This window comes from Petaurus breviceps, unplaced genomic scaffold, assembly GCF_028583685.1.
Source record: "Petaurus breviceps papuanus isolate PSGF00001 unplaced genomic scaffold, PetGlider_PUasm1.0 91133, whole genome shotgun sequence".
NCBI classification, from domain to species: Eukaryota; Metazoa; Chordata; class Mammalia; order Diprotodontia; family Petauridae; genus Petaurus; species Petaurus breviceps.
The window spans coordinates 80,665,010-80,681,845 of record NW_027187419.1 but is presented as its reverse complement, the minus strand read 5'-3'; the positions used below and the strand labels follow the sequence as shown (position 1 = coordinate 80,681,845).

General features: G+C 40.6%; 1 long non-coding RNA gene and 1 pseudogene across 1 annotated transcript in view; both read left to right on the top strand.

Annotated features, from left to right (window-relative positions):
* LOC138155421 (glucose-6-phosphate 1-dehydrogenase-like) overlaps window positions 1–12,873 on the top strand; it is a 79,886-nt pseudogene extending 67,013 nt beyond the window's left edge.
* LOC138155422 (uncharacterized) overlaps window positions 1–16,836 on the top strand; it is a 92,507-nt gene that overhangs the window by 40,747 nt on the left and 34,924 nt on the right. The window lies entirely within an intron of this gene.

Here is a 16,836-nt window from a genome sequence, read left to right as displayed (position 1 = left end):
TCATGAGTCTGTCATTCACTTCTTTTGGGAGGCTTACAGGCTTGTTGACTAGATTATACACACACACACACACACACACACATACACACACTAGGTGTAAAACCTACACCAGCTTCATGGTGACTACTCCAGAAAAATGTGTATCCAGCTCTGACTTTGGTAAGCTGGCTTTCATTTTCCATTTTTATTTTACTCAGGGCTTCTATTTGGATGTGATATCTGCTTCGGTCTTCTCCAGCAAGAGTTGTTTCTTTTTCAGGTTTATTGGGTTTTATGCTGTCTGTAAGCATGCACACATTCCACATACCAATGGTGAGTGGAATCATCTTCACAAAAGTTTATGTACATTTTGTTTGTTTGTTTCAGCTGCAGGATAGGATTCCCATCTACCTTGGTAAGCAGGCCAAGATTCCATTAGGAGAAGCAGATAATTTTTAGGATACCTTTTCTAGCCCCTTCTTTATGCCAGGAGGTGAGCAATGTGGTCCTTAAAATAGATCTCTCAGATACCAAAGGGGCTGCAAATTCTGCTGCTGCTTCAATCCAGAGAGAAGATGACACTATGGCCTGGGCCACCTATGTGAAAATTTTTGAGTATAGCTCCCAGTTTTATCTACACGTAATCCTTTGTCACTTGTCTGTCATCACAGGACTTCAAGGTAGGTAAAAATGGTATAATGGTATATGAGTGATGTCTTTTGATTGCCACATAATTTGGATTTAACTGAGGCAGAGTTTCACTGAGTCATCAAAACAAGGGGTCCTGAATTTATGTGGCACCAGATATTTATTAGCTGTATGACCCTGGCAAATCACCTAACTTTTCTCTGTTTGTTTCCTTATATATAAAATAGGAATATTAATAGAATCTACCTCCCAGGATTTTTGTATACATAAAATATTTGTAAAGTACTTTGCAAAAAGCACTATATAAATGCTAGTCATTGTTGTTATTATTAATGATTATTATTATTTTTGGGGGGATGTAAGGGTTATGGGATTTAAAGATCTCCCATGCCCCATGGACGTGCTGACATAGCAGAGCAAGAGAAAGTGAAAAGCCGAGCTAACGGTCCTGCGGTTGGCTGTTGGTGGCGGTTGCCTTTTTTTTTTTTTTTTTTTTTGAGTTAGGACCTGCTGAGCACTGCCAGCAGCCGGAGCTGCTGGGAGCAGGACTTTCTGCTAAGGACTGCCAGGGGTCGGAGCTGCTGGGAGCCCGCTTTCCAGGACGCTGGGTGGTTGCTGTGAGTGGGGAGAGGAGGACCTTTGCCTGAGGTAGCCTGTTCTGTTTTAAAGGCTTGAAAATGTGGGTGCTTTCTACTTTATCTACCTGTGCCAATATCATAACTACTCTGATGGCTTTCACTTTCTGGTTTTGGGACTCAGTCTTTTGGTATCTTAATAAATTTTCTAGTTTATTTCCCCAAATGGCAAACCTGACGTATTTTGTGATGGATAATTATATCAGCATATTTGTAATCTCTATAGGCATTGTGAATATGGCATTGCTGATACAGGGGGGTCACTCTATCTGGGGGCTTCAGGGAAAACATTAGCTCCTCTTGCCCTCCCTTTAATGGACAGAATGTAACTTTAATTGCTAAGACAAATAAAGAATTAGAAAAGAGTCTGAGGTAGTAGAAGGGCAACAGTCCAATGAAATTGGTCAGGTGAGGGAGAGGGGTGAGTCAAACTGTGTGAGAGATAGTGATAGAGATGGACATGGCAGCAGAGACTGAGAGGCTGAAGACAAGGTCAGGACTTCAGTGAGAATAGGGTTTTAAGGTGATAGGAGGTAGGAATAGAGAAGTCAAGAACTAGAGATCTGGTGAGAGATGAAAATCAATTATTCCACGAGGACCTACTATATGCCAAGAACTGTACTAGATGCTGGAGACATAGAGAAAAAAGTGAGAGTTCTTGATGTTGGGGGAGCTTACTGGCAAGATAGTAGAAACATGTACATTTATATATAGATAAAAATATGTATATGTATGTGCATATGCATGTGTATATATGTATTTTATATTATATATGAATATCTGGCAGAGAAAGAGGGACAGAGACAGACAGAGACACGGAGAGAGAGACTATAGGGTCTCTGAGGTCAGCTGACCTCTATAGTACTCATAAAGCTAGTTTCAAACAATATTAATAAATGATAAGCCACTATTTTAATATGCAAAATTAGAAACATGGTAATTTTGGGGAAGGTTCTAGAAACTCAAGTGACTAAGAATCACTATCACACCCATAGTGATATGTGAGCTGAGCTTTGAAGAAAACTAGGAGGTAAAGGTGACAGTGCATATTTCAGGTCTGGGGGATAGTCTGTGTAAAGAGATAGGAGACTGATAGTAAGGGGGTTAAAATTTTGAGACGAAAAAAAAGGTTTTTGTACTGTTAACAAAATGACAACTATTTTAAAGTATTTATATCATAGTATATTTTAATTTTAATTTTGTGTATGGTTTGCAACATGCATATTTTAATACAATAGTTTAGGTAAATACTATTCCCATATACATCTATTAGGGGCACATACTCAAAAAGTTTTTACTGATGGAGTGCCCATCAAAAATATTTGTAGACTGCTACTCTTGAAGACCTTCATTGTTTTATCTAGTACTGGAGTCATAGTAAACTTAAATGAAATTTATTATAGTGTAAGCTACTTGAGGATAGGGATTGTTTTAAACTTTGCATTTTTATCCGCTGTGTCTGGCACAGAGAAGATACTTGACAGATGTTTGTTGATTGATGAAAATTTGAAAGAAAAGCATGAAGTAGTAGTCTAGATTATTCTGTGATGGAGGGAAGACTAGTATGGGAACCTATTATTATTATTATTATTAATAACAACAGTTATTTCATTTTTCAGTTGCTTTACTCATTTCCAACTCTTTGTGACCCCATTTGGGGTTTTCTTGGCAAAGATCCTGAAGTAGTTTGCCCTTTCCTTCTCTATCTCATTTTATAGATGAGGAAACTGAGACAAACAGGATTAAGTGACTGGCCCAGGGTTACACAGCTAATAAGTATTTAAAGCTGGATTTGAATTCAGATCCTCATGACTCCAAGCCCAGCACTCTATCCACTGTACCATCTAGCTGCCCATAATAATCATAGATAGCCTTTATATAGTGTCTACTATGTACCAGGTACTATGTTAAGGGCCTTACAAATATTATTTCATTTAATTCTTACACCAACCTTGGCAGGTAGATGCTGTGATTATCCCCATTTTACATTTGAGAAAACAGGCAAACAGAGGCTAAGTTATCTACCCAGGGTCTCATCGCTTAATCTTCATGATTCCATGCCCAGAACTCTATCCACTGTGCCTCCTAGTTGGATGGAGCTTCTTCTTTATGCTTCTTAATCATTCTGAAGGTAAAGGATAACTGTAGTATAAAGAAGATTTAGGGTTGGAAATATTTTTTTTTTTCTGATGTGCCATTGTGAGAAAGTAAGTCTCTATCATAGTATACAATTAGAGTTGTTTGTAAAGGATATCAGGGCTCAGTACCCCACCAATATATGGGAAGACCTGGGGAAAATCAGACTCTATGCTCTTTCATGTCCTTTCTCCATTTCTAGGTAGATGAAGTTAATTCAAAGTAACACTGAAGACAAATTTGAGAAAAATGTCAGAAAAGTGAAATGTGTAACCTGAGACTAAGTTCATAGCTTCCAAGGAAGGCTATGTGACTTTTCTTTTGTGTGCCTCTGTGTGTTTCCTTGTGTGGCATGCATTCCTTGGAGATTCTCTTGCAGGGTCCATGCATATGTAGAAGGCTTATCTTCTATAGAATCCAAGAATCCTAAAATTGGAAGGAATTTTTGAAGGTGTCTAATTCAGTTCTTGTCTTTGGTATGAAATCCCTCTATAAAATCCTCACTGTCTCACAAGGTAGCCCTTTCCATTTTTCATTACTTTAGTTAAGTTCTTCCCAAATATTAAACTAAATCTGTCCCTTTATAATGTTGTTTTATTGAGTCAAAATCAATCTTATCTTACTCCTCTTTTAAATTTAATTCATTTCTCCCTTATTTTGTCACATAAAATTAGTCTAATTTCTCTTCTATATAATTTACTAACCCAAATCAATGAGAATTTTTAAGGGCCTGTTGCATCCCAGTCGTTATTATACTCAGTGTTGGAGATAAAAGTTTAAAAATGAAAATATTGTTGACCTCCAGCGACTCACGTTTTATGGCACAGAAACAATCTGCATGCAAACAGATCTATCCAGAATTAGTTAAAAATAATTTACAGGGGCCATCAAAAAGCTTCTGGAACCAGAAAAGTTCATCCGGAAGGCAAGGTAATTGTTCTATGGGGCACTCAGGCTGTCAACACTTACTAAAGGTTCCTAAGTTCTGAGAACTGGAAATACAAAAACAAAAATACTGTTCCTGTCCTCACAGAGCTAACATTCTAATGAGGAAGATAATGTGCAAATAACTATGTACACACAAGATATATAAAGAAGAGGTAGAAGGTAATTTCAGAGGGGAAATAGTTGGGAAGAAGGAGGGAGGAACTGAGAAAGGTCTCCTTCAGAAGGTAGGATCTGAGTTTTCATAAAGGAAGCCAGTGAAACTGAGGAGCAGAGGTGAAGGGTCAGAGCTATTCAGGCATGGGGACCCAGACAGTCGGTGCTGAGGCATAGTCAGTTGGGATATGCAATGTTATATATGAAGAGAAAGTGTCCCTGGATCACTGAGGGCTCAGAAAGGAGTAAAGAGTAAGAAAAACTGGGTTGTAAAGGGTTTTCAGTGCCAAACAGGATTTTATATTTGGTTCTGGAAGTAATAGTGAGTCATCAGTTTACTGAGTGGTGGGGCGATACCAACAAACCAGAGCTGTAGGATGTCACTTTTGACAGCTGAGTGAAAGGTGGGTGGAGATGGAAGGAAGCAGCCTTTGCTGCCTCTGATTCTAACAAAGGCAGTAGCACTTCTCTCACTTTGAGATTGCTGGTAGTCGATGATTTTGTTATCCTTTGTAGAGTTCAGTTTCTCAGGATCCATGGCTCTAGTTTCCAGGTGTTAGATAATAACTCCCAGAGTAGCCCCAATGATCCTAGATAGAGGTTCCTAGAATCATAGTGATAGGCAGTCGTACTGAGGCTGTGCTGTGAGATATGGGGGTGACATAATCAATATTTATTATGCTTGCACAGAATGACAATATTGCAAAAATTAACTTGTGAGCTTAATGTTGGCAAGATGCCTTCTTTGTCTGTTGCCCTATTGTAGCAGCAAGCACCCCAAGCACGTCCTCAGGGTTTGCTGCCCATACAGTTTCTTGGATCTGCTTTGTTAAAGGAAAGCAACTCAAAATGGGTTAACAAGCTTACTTTAATCAGTCAGACATATATCGTTTACCTTGTTCAGGGGAAAAGGTCAGCACCCCGAACTTCAAAGTATACAAGCAGAATTATCAAGACAGAAACAGATCAAGTAGACAGATTTCCAAACTGTCCAACCATTACATTCATACCCAGTCAACATCTGGGTTTCCACATCTGGGTTTTTCAAAGCCGGGGGGGCCCTGGACAATGGCTTCCCAGAATACAGATCAAATCACAGAACACTTCTCAAAGTGAGCCCCCAAAACAAAGCTACACATCAGGGTTTATATAGCCTTCTCCTGGCTCAGAGAATGTAACAACCTTTTGGACCCACTGGCCAATCAAGAAGTATCTATTGAAAAACAAGCCTCCCACCCCAGGCTCCAGGTCCACTTTAGCCTAGAGGCAGGGAAGATCTTCCAAATTTGCATTCCCATTACACCTATAAAGCAAGTAGGCACTGGTCAGTGAGTGTGTAAACTATGGATAATGCATAGAGGAATGCATGTACCTGCCTCAACCAGTCCCAATTGAAGTTTGAGGGAATTTAGGGGAGTTCACAAGCTGTGCCTTTTTTTTATTGACCCCACTGAGAAGTAGGGGTAGTTGCCCCCTCTTCTTCCAGTTCCCTTCGAGAAGGGTGATTAGGGAATGGTGTAGTAGTTAGTGCTCCCAATATCGGTGACCCTTTGAGAAGACTAGACTAGAATAAAACTGATAATTAATTCATCTGAAGGTGTCTGCTGACTATCTGACCAGATCGAGAGTGAACCTATTGGAAGGTAGGGGTCCAAAAACTCTGGTGCCTCCTGTTTGTTATCTGTAAAACAGTTTCTTTAAACTGACTCTTATACCAAAGAGCTGATTGTATTGACAGGAAGGAGAGAAATTTTGTGTCAGAGAAGTGCAGCACTGTGGAACCTTGTTTTCTAGGTGCCTTTCCATCCATTTGAGTGTGTTTCTGTGTGTTTGTGTGTATGTGTGTGTGTGTGTGTGTGTGTGTGTGTGTGTTTCCTTGCACTGTCTGTGGCTCTGGGGAGTTTCTTGCAGTCTACCTTATAGTTTTTGGAGATTTTAAAAAAGCAGACCATGTCACCATGAATCAGGCACTGTTGATACCATGTTAGAGTGTCATCAATACTTGGACCTTTGCTAACAACTAAGTTCTTCCCTATTTTCTTGGTGTGCCTTTGTCAGAGGTTATAACATCCTGGCAGTCAGTTTACTAGACAGTTTGACAATGGTAGCCTTTGAACTATTTTAATTTAGCTATCAGCTGTTCCCACTAAGTCTTAACACACACACACACACACACACACACACACAATTACCTACCTTAGTTCTGTCAATCAACAGTTAAATGACATGGTGAGAGCTGGATTACCCAATAGGCAGTTGGGGAATATGGAGATTTTGTCACTTTGACTACAATGACATAGCAAAACAGGGCCAGGTAATATATGCCATTGTTGTGAGAGGCTGACACTTCAAAGATATATTAAAAAAAATCATTTTGCTGTTTACCTTGATGAACTTCCTGATTTCCATATAGAACACCTCAGCCACCCAGTTTGTAACTTCCCTTTTTGTCCTCAACTTACCTGCATCCAACCATCTTATCTTGTTATCTAAAAATTCTCAAGAAATTATAATTTTTGAAATGGTCAAGCCTATGATAGATCTTTCACTTGGATGCCAGTTTCTATTCAACATATTTCACTCTAAGAAGAGTTTTGCTTCAGGGATGGTCCTCTTTACTCCATACCTTCAGCCTTAATCTTTGCTTAGATTTTCCCTCAGGTTTCAGACATTTAAATTTTGTTTTGGTTTTCCATTTTAACCTCCTATCACCCAGGCTTGGATTTTTAGTTTGGATATTTTGTTAGTGTAGCATTTTTTTCTGTTACCCTTTTTAAAAATACAGATGTTTTTCCTTTCTTTAAAAATATTTTTAATTTATGGAATAAAGCAAGCATTTCTATAACATAGTACAATAAAAAGATGTTTGCAAATGAAACTACAAATATGCTATGCAGAACTTGCTTTTCATTTCAAATATACAACTAAATTATCATTTAAATTTCTTTTTTCTTCCCTCTCCTATCCTGTAATGGTAATGGGGATTTGAAGATCTTCCCTGCCCCTTCTAATGGCAAGCAAACAAGTACTTAGTGCTTGTTTCAAGTTGAGCCTTGCCTTTGATTATATCAAGCCTTTGTTAAGAAACAAAACTTGTTGATCCCATAGTGAAGGAACTTGCTGATGCAACAGGTAGGGGTGGAACAGGGAGGCGATAATGAGCAGAACAAAAAGCTGGGCACAAGCTGAGACGGAGCCAGAACTGCTGGGAGCAAGTAGTGTGGAGCTGAGCAGCTAGTGTGAGTGAGAGAGGGGCATCCTTGCTTAAGGAAGCATTTTGTTTTGAAGGCCTGACAGGGAAGGTTTGGGAAGGCTTGGGAATGTTGGTTTTCGCTGCATTAGTTACGTGTACCAACTTCATGGTTACTGTGATGAATTTGGCTTTCTGGTTTTGGGATTCAGTTTTCTGGTATTTGAATAAATGCTTTGGTTCTGTCCTCCATGAGGAGAGCCTGTTACATGTTGTGATTCACAGCTACATCAGGATATTCATAGCTGCCATGGGCACTGCGAATATCACATTGATGTTACATGCCCCTAGCCCTAGAGATAGCAATTATTAGAAACAAATAGCTGTTAGTGTATATGTGTGTGTGCATGTGTGTATGTATACATATATCCACACACATATGTACATGCATATATATGTAGAATTATTCTATACATCTATTTATCAGTTCTTTCTCTGGACTAGCATCTTTCTTCACATGTCCTTTATATTTTATTTGGCTATTTATAATAGTCAAAATATGTTATTCACTCAGTCATTCTTAAAACCATATAGTTGTTATTATTTATATATATATATAAATATATACAATGTTCCTTTGTTTTGCTCATTTTTATCTTCATTATTTTGTGCAGGTCTTTCCAAGTTTTTCTAGAATCACTGAGGCCATCATTTCTTATAGTGTAGTAGTATTCCATCACAATTATATACCACAATTTGTTCTGCCATTCCCCAATTGATGGGCCCTCCCACTCCAATATTCTGATTCCCTTCTAATATTGGATACATTTGTTTTATTGGTGCAAAACCTTTTTAATTTAATATAATCAAAATTACCCATTTTACACATAACTTTGCTCTCTATCTTGTTTATTCGTAAATTGTTTGCCTATTGATGAGTTTGATAAGTAATATGTTGTGTGTTCTAATTTTCTTGTAAAATATTTATTTCTTGGTCACGTAGGCATTTTGACTGTATCTTAGTAAATTGTGTAAAATATTATTCAGTGCCCAGTTTCTGCTGTATTACTTTGCAGTTTTCGCAATAATTTTTCATTTTTACCAAATAATGAATTCTTATCACAAAATTTTAAGTCTTTGAACTTGTCAAATACAAGACTCTTATGTTTATTTGTTGCTGTGAATTGTATGTCTACTCTATTACATTGATCTACCTTTCTGTATCTTAGCTAGTACCAGATAGTTTTGATGATTACTACCTTATAATACATTTTAAGATCTGGTATAGCTAAACCTCTTTCCTAAGGCACACCTGTGTTTCTGGTCTTAAGGTTTGCTGGCTCCACCTCACTGGGCATTTGGATCTCCCCAGGTCAGCTGAGATGGAGCTTGTTGAGACTCCTCCCAACCTTCATTTCAGGCTAGCCTTGGCCACACCCTTCCTCTAAGACTCCCAAGCCTGACACTAGTTTCATTATTTCAGGATTTTACCCTGGGGCAATATTCTTTGGGTTTTCAGGGTCAGAGTGGGGGATGACAACAGCTAGGGTTTACTCTGCCATCTTTGCTCCAGGAAGTTCAGGTAGGTGATTTTTAAACATCTAGGCTGTGGGTTGATAGCCCCAGGAGTGGCTGCTGTCACTGCTGCAGGCACTGTGTTTGTCTCTTTAGCTAGGTGCTCCAACAAATCCTCCATCCTGTGGTGAATCCACTCCTAAACCTCGTTCCTTTACACTTGTTTTCATTATTTCATTTTGTATTTTTGACTTTGTTTTCCAAATGAATTTTGTTATTATCTTTTCCAATTCACATTCAGAGTTATAATTACTATTTGTGAATTTTCCTCCATCTTAGTTTTACTCTCTACTTTCCTTCTGAGAGCCTCTTTTTATCCTATCCCAGTTACCTTATTTTCTCCCCTTACCCTTTAATTTTTTATTTTATCCACTCCACTAAAAGTCCCTCCCTTATGTATTCAACACACCCTCCTAATCTTAATCTATAAACACTTCTAAAAGTCCTTTCCCTACCCTATCCCCCAGTTTTCTCACCTCTCTAGAAGTTCAGAAGACTTGTAAACCTGTTCACATGTAAATACTGTTTCTTCATCAACCCATATGAGAGTTAAATTCCAATATTACAAGTCCTCCACCACCACCTAATTACTTTATGTAAGTTCTTCCTTTCATGCCTCATTTTCATGAGAAAATTGCTCCTTTTAACCTTTTCCTACCCAATTTTGTTTTTTAGAATCACCTCATTGTATACAACTCAGCCCAAACCTTTCTTTGAAACTACCATAGTAATGCTAACAGTTTTAAGAATACTGTTACTGTCGGATTCGCCCCTCCTCTGGATTTCTCCACCCCCCCCTACCCGGAACGAGGACTGAAGGCTGGGGGGGGGGGGGGTTGGAATTTACCCCGCGTTTCCCGCCCCCAGGGGCCCAATATGTTGTAGGAAGAAATCTCATGCCCTTGGCTACCTTCTAGAGCATCTACTTCCACCTATTTTTGGAATGATCTCTTCTGTCACCTTAAATGCACCTGACCACTTTACCAGGCCCCCCTCCCCGAGTCCAGCACCCAGAAACAAGGAATCAAGAGGAGACTAGGAGAAGCAGATGAGGCATTAACCCATGTACAACCGCTGGCCCGGTCGTTGCCTTTCTTCTGCCGGCTCAGCCGCTGATCCAGGATCCAGAGGCAAACACTGATAACAGCATGGCGGGGCAAGTGGCCTTGAGCCCTACCCAAGTGTGTGGGATTCTCCGGGAAGAGCTGTACCAAGGCGATGCCTTCCACCAATCAGACACACACATATTCATCATTATGGGAGCCTCGGGTGACTTAGCAAAGAAGAAAATCTACCCTACAATCTGGTGGCTGTTCCGTGACAGGCTCCTCCCCGAAGATACCTTCCTCATGGGCTATGCTCGCTCAAACCTCACTGTGGATGACATCCGAAAGCAAAGTGAACCCTATTTTAAGACCACTCCAGAAGAGAAGCCAAGGCTAGAGGAGTTCTTCTCTCGAAATTCCTACGTGGCTGGCCAGTATGATGAACCAGCCTCCTTTCAGCGTCTCAATGCCCACATGAACTCCCTGCATCATGGGTAACAGGCCAACCGCCTCTTCTACCTAGCCTTGCCACCCACTGTCTATGAAGCTGTCACTAAGAACATCAAAGAGACTTGCATGAGCCAGGTAGGCTGGAACCCGGTCATTGTGGAGAAGCCTTTTGGAAAGGATCTTCAGAGCTCTGACAAGCTGTCAAACCACATTTCCTCACGCTTCCAAGAGGACCAAATCTACCGGATTGATCACTACCTGGGCAAGGAGATGGTACAGAACCTCATGGTGCTGAGATTTGGTAATAGGATCTTTGGACCAGTCTGGAACCGAGACAACATTGCCTGTGTCATCCTGACCTTCAAGGAGCCCTTTGGCACCCTTGGCCGAGGGGGTTATTTTGATGAGTTTGGGATCATTTGAGACATCATGCAGAATCACCTCTTACAGATGCTTTGCTTAGTGGCTATGGAAAAGCCTGCCTCCACCAACTCTGATGATGTCTGGGATGAAAAGGTGAAGGTCCTCAAGTGTATCTCAGAGGTGAGAGCGACTGATGTGGTCTTGGGCCAGTATGTGGGGAACCCAGATGAAGAAGGAGAAGCCACCAAAGGCTATCTGAATGATAACACAGTGCCCCAGGGTTCTACCACTGCCACCTTTGCTGCAGTGGTCCTCTATGTGGAAAATGAAAGATGGGACGGGGTCCCCTTTATCCTCTGCTGTGGGAAGGCCCTGAATGAATGCAAAGCAGAGGTGCTGCTATAGTTCCAGGATGTGGCTGGTGACATCTTCCAGCTCCAGTGTAAGCGGAATGAGCTGGTGATTCGAGTGCAGCCCAATGAGGCTGTCTACACCAAGATGATGACCAAGAAGCCAGGGATGTTCTTCAACCCCGAAGAGTCTGAGATGGACCTGACCTATGGCAACAGATACAAAGACGTGAAGCTGCCCGATGCTTATGAATGCCTTATCCTGGAAGTCTTCTGTGGGAACCAGATGCACTTTGTGTGCAGTGATGAGCTCCGGGAAGCCTGGAGGATCTTTACACCCTTACTGCACCACATCGAGAGGGAGAAGACCTAGCCTATTACCTATGTCTGTGGCAGCCGAGGCCCTCCCAAAGCAGACAAACTGATGAAGAGAGTGGGCTTCCAGTACGAGGGCACCTACAAGTGGGTAAATCCCCACAAGCTCTGAGGCAGCCTGGTAGCCCATTAGCCACCCTCCCCTTGTTTCCCATCTCCAGCCTCCATGTTCATTGTCTCAGCACATTGGCCTCACTTTGGGTCTGTCTGTCCTCTCTCTCTGCCCTTCCCCTGTTCATATTCTGCTCACCTAGCAACTTTTGGGACCACAAGACCAGGAGCCTGGCCCTGGGGGAGAGGGAGGGCCCCACTGAGATTCCCTGGTCCTCTCTACTCCGAGCAGCCCCGGGCACCTGGCCACCACCTCCTCAGCTCTGTTTACCGCTGCACTGAGTCTGCCATTCAGCAGCTACCAGACATGCTTTCACCTGCCTGAGCTCCCAGAGCCAGCTACATTCCAACAGCAGTCGCTGGAGGTGGCCTTTGTTTCCCTTCAGGACTGCAGCTTTTGAATACAGAAAATTACAAAAAAAAAAAAAAAAAGAATACTGTTACTACTACTACTACTACTAATTAATAATTGCTAATATTATTTTCATATATCATAAGGGAATAGTTTGACCTTAACCATTGCCTTATAATTAGTCCTTAATGATTTCCTTATATTTTTCTGGATTTTTTTTATGTAAAATTTTCCATTGAGATTGGTCTTTTTGTTACAAATATCTGAAAAATTTTCAATTCATCAAAACCCTTTTGTTCCCCATTTAGTATTACACTCAGCTTTTCTGGATAAGTTTTTCTTGCATGCAAACTCAGCTCCTTTGCTCTTCAGAATATAATGTTCTAAGACCTATGGTCTTTTGGTGTAGAAGCTGCTAGGTCTTGTGAAATCTTGGGTTTTTTTCCAAGATTTTTTTTCCTCTTATTGCACTATTTTCTCTTTAACCTGGGGATTTTGAAACATGTCTATGACATTTCTGTAAGTTTTCTACCAACTATGTCTTTCATGGGGTGATGAGAGGATTCTTTCTATTTCTATTTTACCTTCTTGTTCTAGAATTTCAGAGTAATTTTCTTTAATAATTTCTTATAATTTTATATTCATATTATTTTAATCATAACTTTTAGCTAGATTGATAATTCTTATATTGTCTCTCCTTAATCTGTTCTCTAGATCATTTGTTTTCCTAATGAGATGTTTCAGATTATCTTCTACTTTTTTCTAGTTTTGTTATGTCTTGATATCTGTAAAGCCAAGCAGGGGCAGCTTTCCAGAGGACTGCTGTTTTGAAGAGATTTCAAGATTCTGATTACACAGTATAGTAAACTGTTTATTCAGTAACAAAATAAGACAAAACATTCAAAGAAAATCAAGGTACATCATTCACAATGTTTCAGTTTATCACTAAAATAGCCTCATAGTTTTCACCAAAGTGGTCACATAGTTTTAAGCAAAGTATATTCATTCAGTCAATAACAAAATCCTTAATTCAATCACAAAGTACAAAAGTCAAAGTCATCCACCCATGGGGTGCAATTAAGTTACAATATCATCAGTCACTATTCAGTACTCTCTTAAAGGTTAGTGGAAAGTACAAAGGCCATTCACCCCTAGGTCACAAGTAAGTTACAATTTCATCAGTCACTACTCAGTACTCTCTTAAGGGTTAGTGAAAAGTACAAAGGCCATCCACCCCTAGGTCATAAGTAAGTTACAATTTAATCAGTCAGCATTAAATACCCAACGAGAGGGCTTTTCATTTTGACTTAAGGCAGGCTCTCAGCTTCCATGGTTCCTCTTCCACCTGAGTTCAAAGGTAGATAGCTCCCAGTTCCTTGTCTAGCTCTCCATGCAGTTCCTGTTCCATATTGAAGCTCACAGTGTCTAGTCCACTCATGTCCTTATTCAAATGCCAGGAAACCAAGTCTCAGATCCTGAAACTCAAAGTCACACAGTAACCATGAAGTTGGTACAAATGATTAATGCAGTGCACACCCACATTCCCAAGCCTTCACAACAGAACAGGTTTCCTCAAGCAGTGATCCTCCTCTCTCGCTCATGGTAACTCCTCAGCCTGGTTCTCAGAAGCTTTCAGCAGAAGTTCCCAGAAGAAAAGGCTCAGGAGAAACTCCATTCTCAAAATCAAAATCACTTTCTGGCCTTTCCTCCTCCTCTACCCAGCTTGCTCCAAGAAGTTCAGCCACCACAAGTTCTGTTATCAAAATCTCTTTCTCCTCGAAGTTACAGCTGGTTCTCAGAAGAAGTTCTGCCACCACAAGTTCTGTTCTCAAAATCAAAATCACTTTCTCCAGCTCCATTCTCAAAATCAAAATTACTTTCTCCAGCCTGGGTCTCTCCTTCTCAGCCTCCATGCAGCTTACTCCAAAAAGTTCTGCCTCAATTCTCAGTTCTCATTTCTCTTCTCAGTTCTTCTCAACTCTCAATTCACTCCTCAGTCCATCAGTAGCACACTGAGAGAAATTCTGGCCTCTCTCAGCTTCGGATTTTCCTTGTATAAGGTATTAGCTCCTCCCTGTTTTTCCCCTTCCTGTTAACAACATGAAGTTCCTCCCACTGTGGGAATCACAAGTTCTGGATCATAATACTTGATAACAATCACACTTGAAACAAGGTGCTAAGTGCTTGCCAATATAAGGGGATCTTCAATTACATTACTATTACAATATCTTAAATCATTTGATTCTACTTGCCCTATCCTAGTTTTCAAGGAGTTATTTTCTTCCTTAAGATTTTATATCTTTTTTTCTAATTCATTAATTTTCTTTTCATACTTTTCTTGGATTGCTTTTATTTTCTAATTTTTCCTTGTTCTTATTTGATATTTGAATTCCTCTTAATTTTCTCCTTATGTTTTTGTTATTTCTTTTCCTAGTTGGTTAACTTTTTTCATAATTTTCTTGAATCACTTTTATTTATTTCTGTAATTTTTCCTCAATCTCTCTCATTTGATTTTTGAATTCTTTTTTAAGTTCTTCCAAGATTCCTTTTTGATCTCATGACCATTTGACATTGCTAATTAAGGTAGGGGTGTTTTGTTTTTTTTTTACCTCACTATCTTCCTCTGAAGATGAACTGAGATCTTCTTTTACACCAGAGCAACTATCAATGGTCAGGTTCTTTTTCCTTTGCTTACTCATTTTTATTTTTAATTTATCTCATTTTATTTTTAGCAGCTTAATATTATTATAATCAAGTTTTAATCCCAAGTTATGGGTAATGTTGTTCTATGCCTCAAGTCTTCCTTACTGTTATTTTTTGAATTCTTTCTAGGAGCTCAACCTTAGGGACTCCTCTCCTCCTCTAAGTCATAACCTTCTCTTCTTACCTCAGCCACACTGTCCCAAAAATGTACTGTGCTCACCTAGAGGGAATGTACTCACTCTTCTTCACCCACAGCCACAGCCCAGGATCACACCTGGTCAGCAACACTTGACTTTTCTTTTGGAAACAACAGAGGGTCCTTCAGTCTTCTCTCCTTCAGCCTTTGTTGCTCTTTATATGAAAGTTTGTGAGGTAAAAGTTCCAGAGGTGAAATTTCTTGAAGTCTAGTCTGTTTCCCTCCAGGCCTACTGTTTGTTGATTCAGTGAATTCAGCCTAGAGGTGTTTATATTTCATTTAGACCAAACCTCAGCCCCTGGAGTCTTCTCTTAGTTTGTCTCAAGATGTCCTAGGAGAACAACTGCTTTACCCCTTTATTTTTGCTGCTCTACATTCATTTCATGGCAATTTTCTGTTTATAGAGGAAATCAGGAGAGCCTGGCAATTTCTGACTTACTCCACATCTTCCCTGAATGCATCTCTTCTCAATTAATTCTGATTCTCTAGAACTCAGGTTCTTTACCTGTAAAGTGAGAGGGTTGGATGAGATGATTTTGAAGTTTCCTTTCAGTTTCAAATCATTCGAATTAGAACTCTAAGTCCCTGTCACATGGATTAAATGCCTATTTCAAGGCTGTCTCAGATTTTTTTAGTTTTTAGCTGAACATTTGATAAGTATATTACTTATGTTTCATATAGGTTATTAGTTTTAAAAGAGTACTGCATCATCTCCAGTAGTGATGGTTGAGAAGTATTTGGGCCTAGTCATTCAGTCAATGAGAAATTCCTGTCATTCACTCAATCCACACTTCTCCATCTTTTCTACAAGTATATCATGAGTGATTCTGTCAAATGCTTTGTTAAAATGTGAATTTTATGGGGGGCGGAGCCAAGATGGTGGAGTAGAAGCACGACCCTCCCGCAGCTCCGGCTTCCACCCTCCCCAATCCATGTAAAAAGGGGACTCTAAACAAACTTTGGAGCTGCAGAACACACAAAATGACACAGAGAAGCTAACCTCCCACTGAGAAGAGCCTGGGAGGCCAGCAGGAATCGGCCAGCACAGCGCTCTGGGAGCCGAGCCCAGCCCCACACCGAGGCTTTAGCCCCAGGGCGGGCCTGACCAGCCGCCAGCCAGAGGGACTCCAGATCAGCAGCAGCTGTGGCAGCTGTGGCCGTTTCCAGATTTATCAACACATAGATGTGAAGGACAAGGTGAGAGGCCAGTGCATTCTGGACTTTGGGACCCAGTAAGTGGGAGTGCATGGCTTTTACCCCCGGGGCGAGAAACCGCTGAGACGCCGGCACAGCCTGCCAGCGCCATGTGGCGGCTTTAGCTCCTGGCCTGCAGAGTGTAGGGGGACCAAGCACCAGTCTGAGGGATCATCGCTCTTGCTTTAACCTGCTTGGATCTGGATTGCAGTCTAGGGTGGAGGTCCTGGGGTATGTGTCCAGCTTGCCAGAGCGTGTGGAGACCTCAGAGAGGGCACCCATCTAATACCTCCGGCAGCTGAGAAAACCCCAGCGTTTGGGACGAAAACTCCCCTGTCTGGTGGCAGAGTCCTACTGTGGCAAAAAGCCCAAAAGTCAAATCATTGAGTGGCAAAATGAGCAGGCAAAGGAAACAAAGCAGGCAGAAGATTC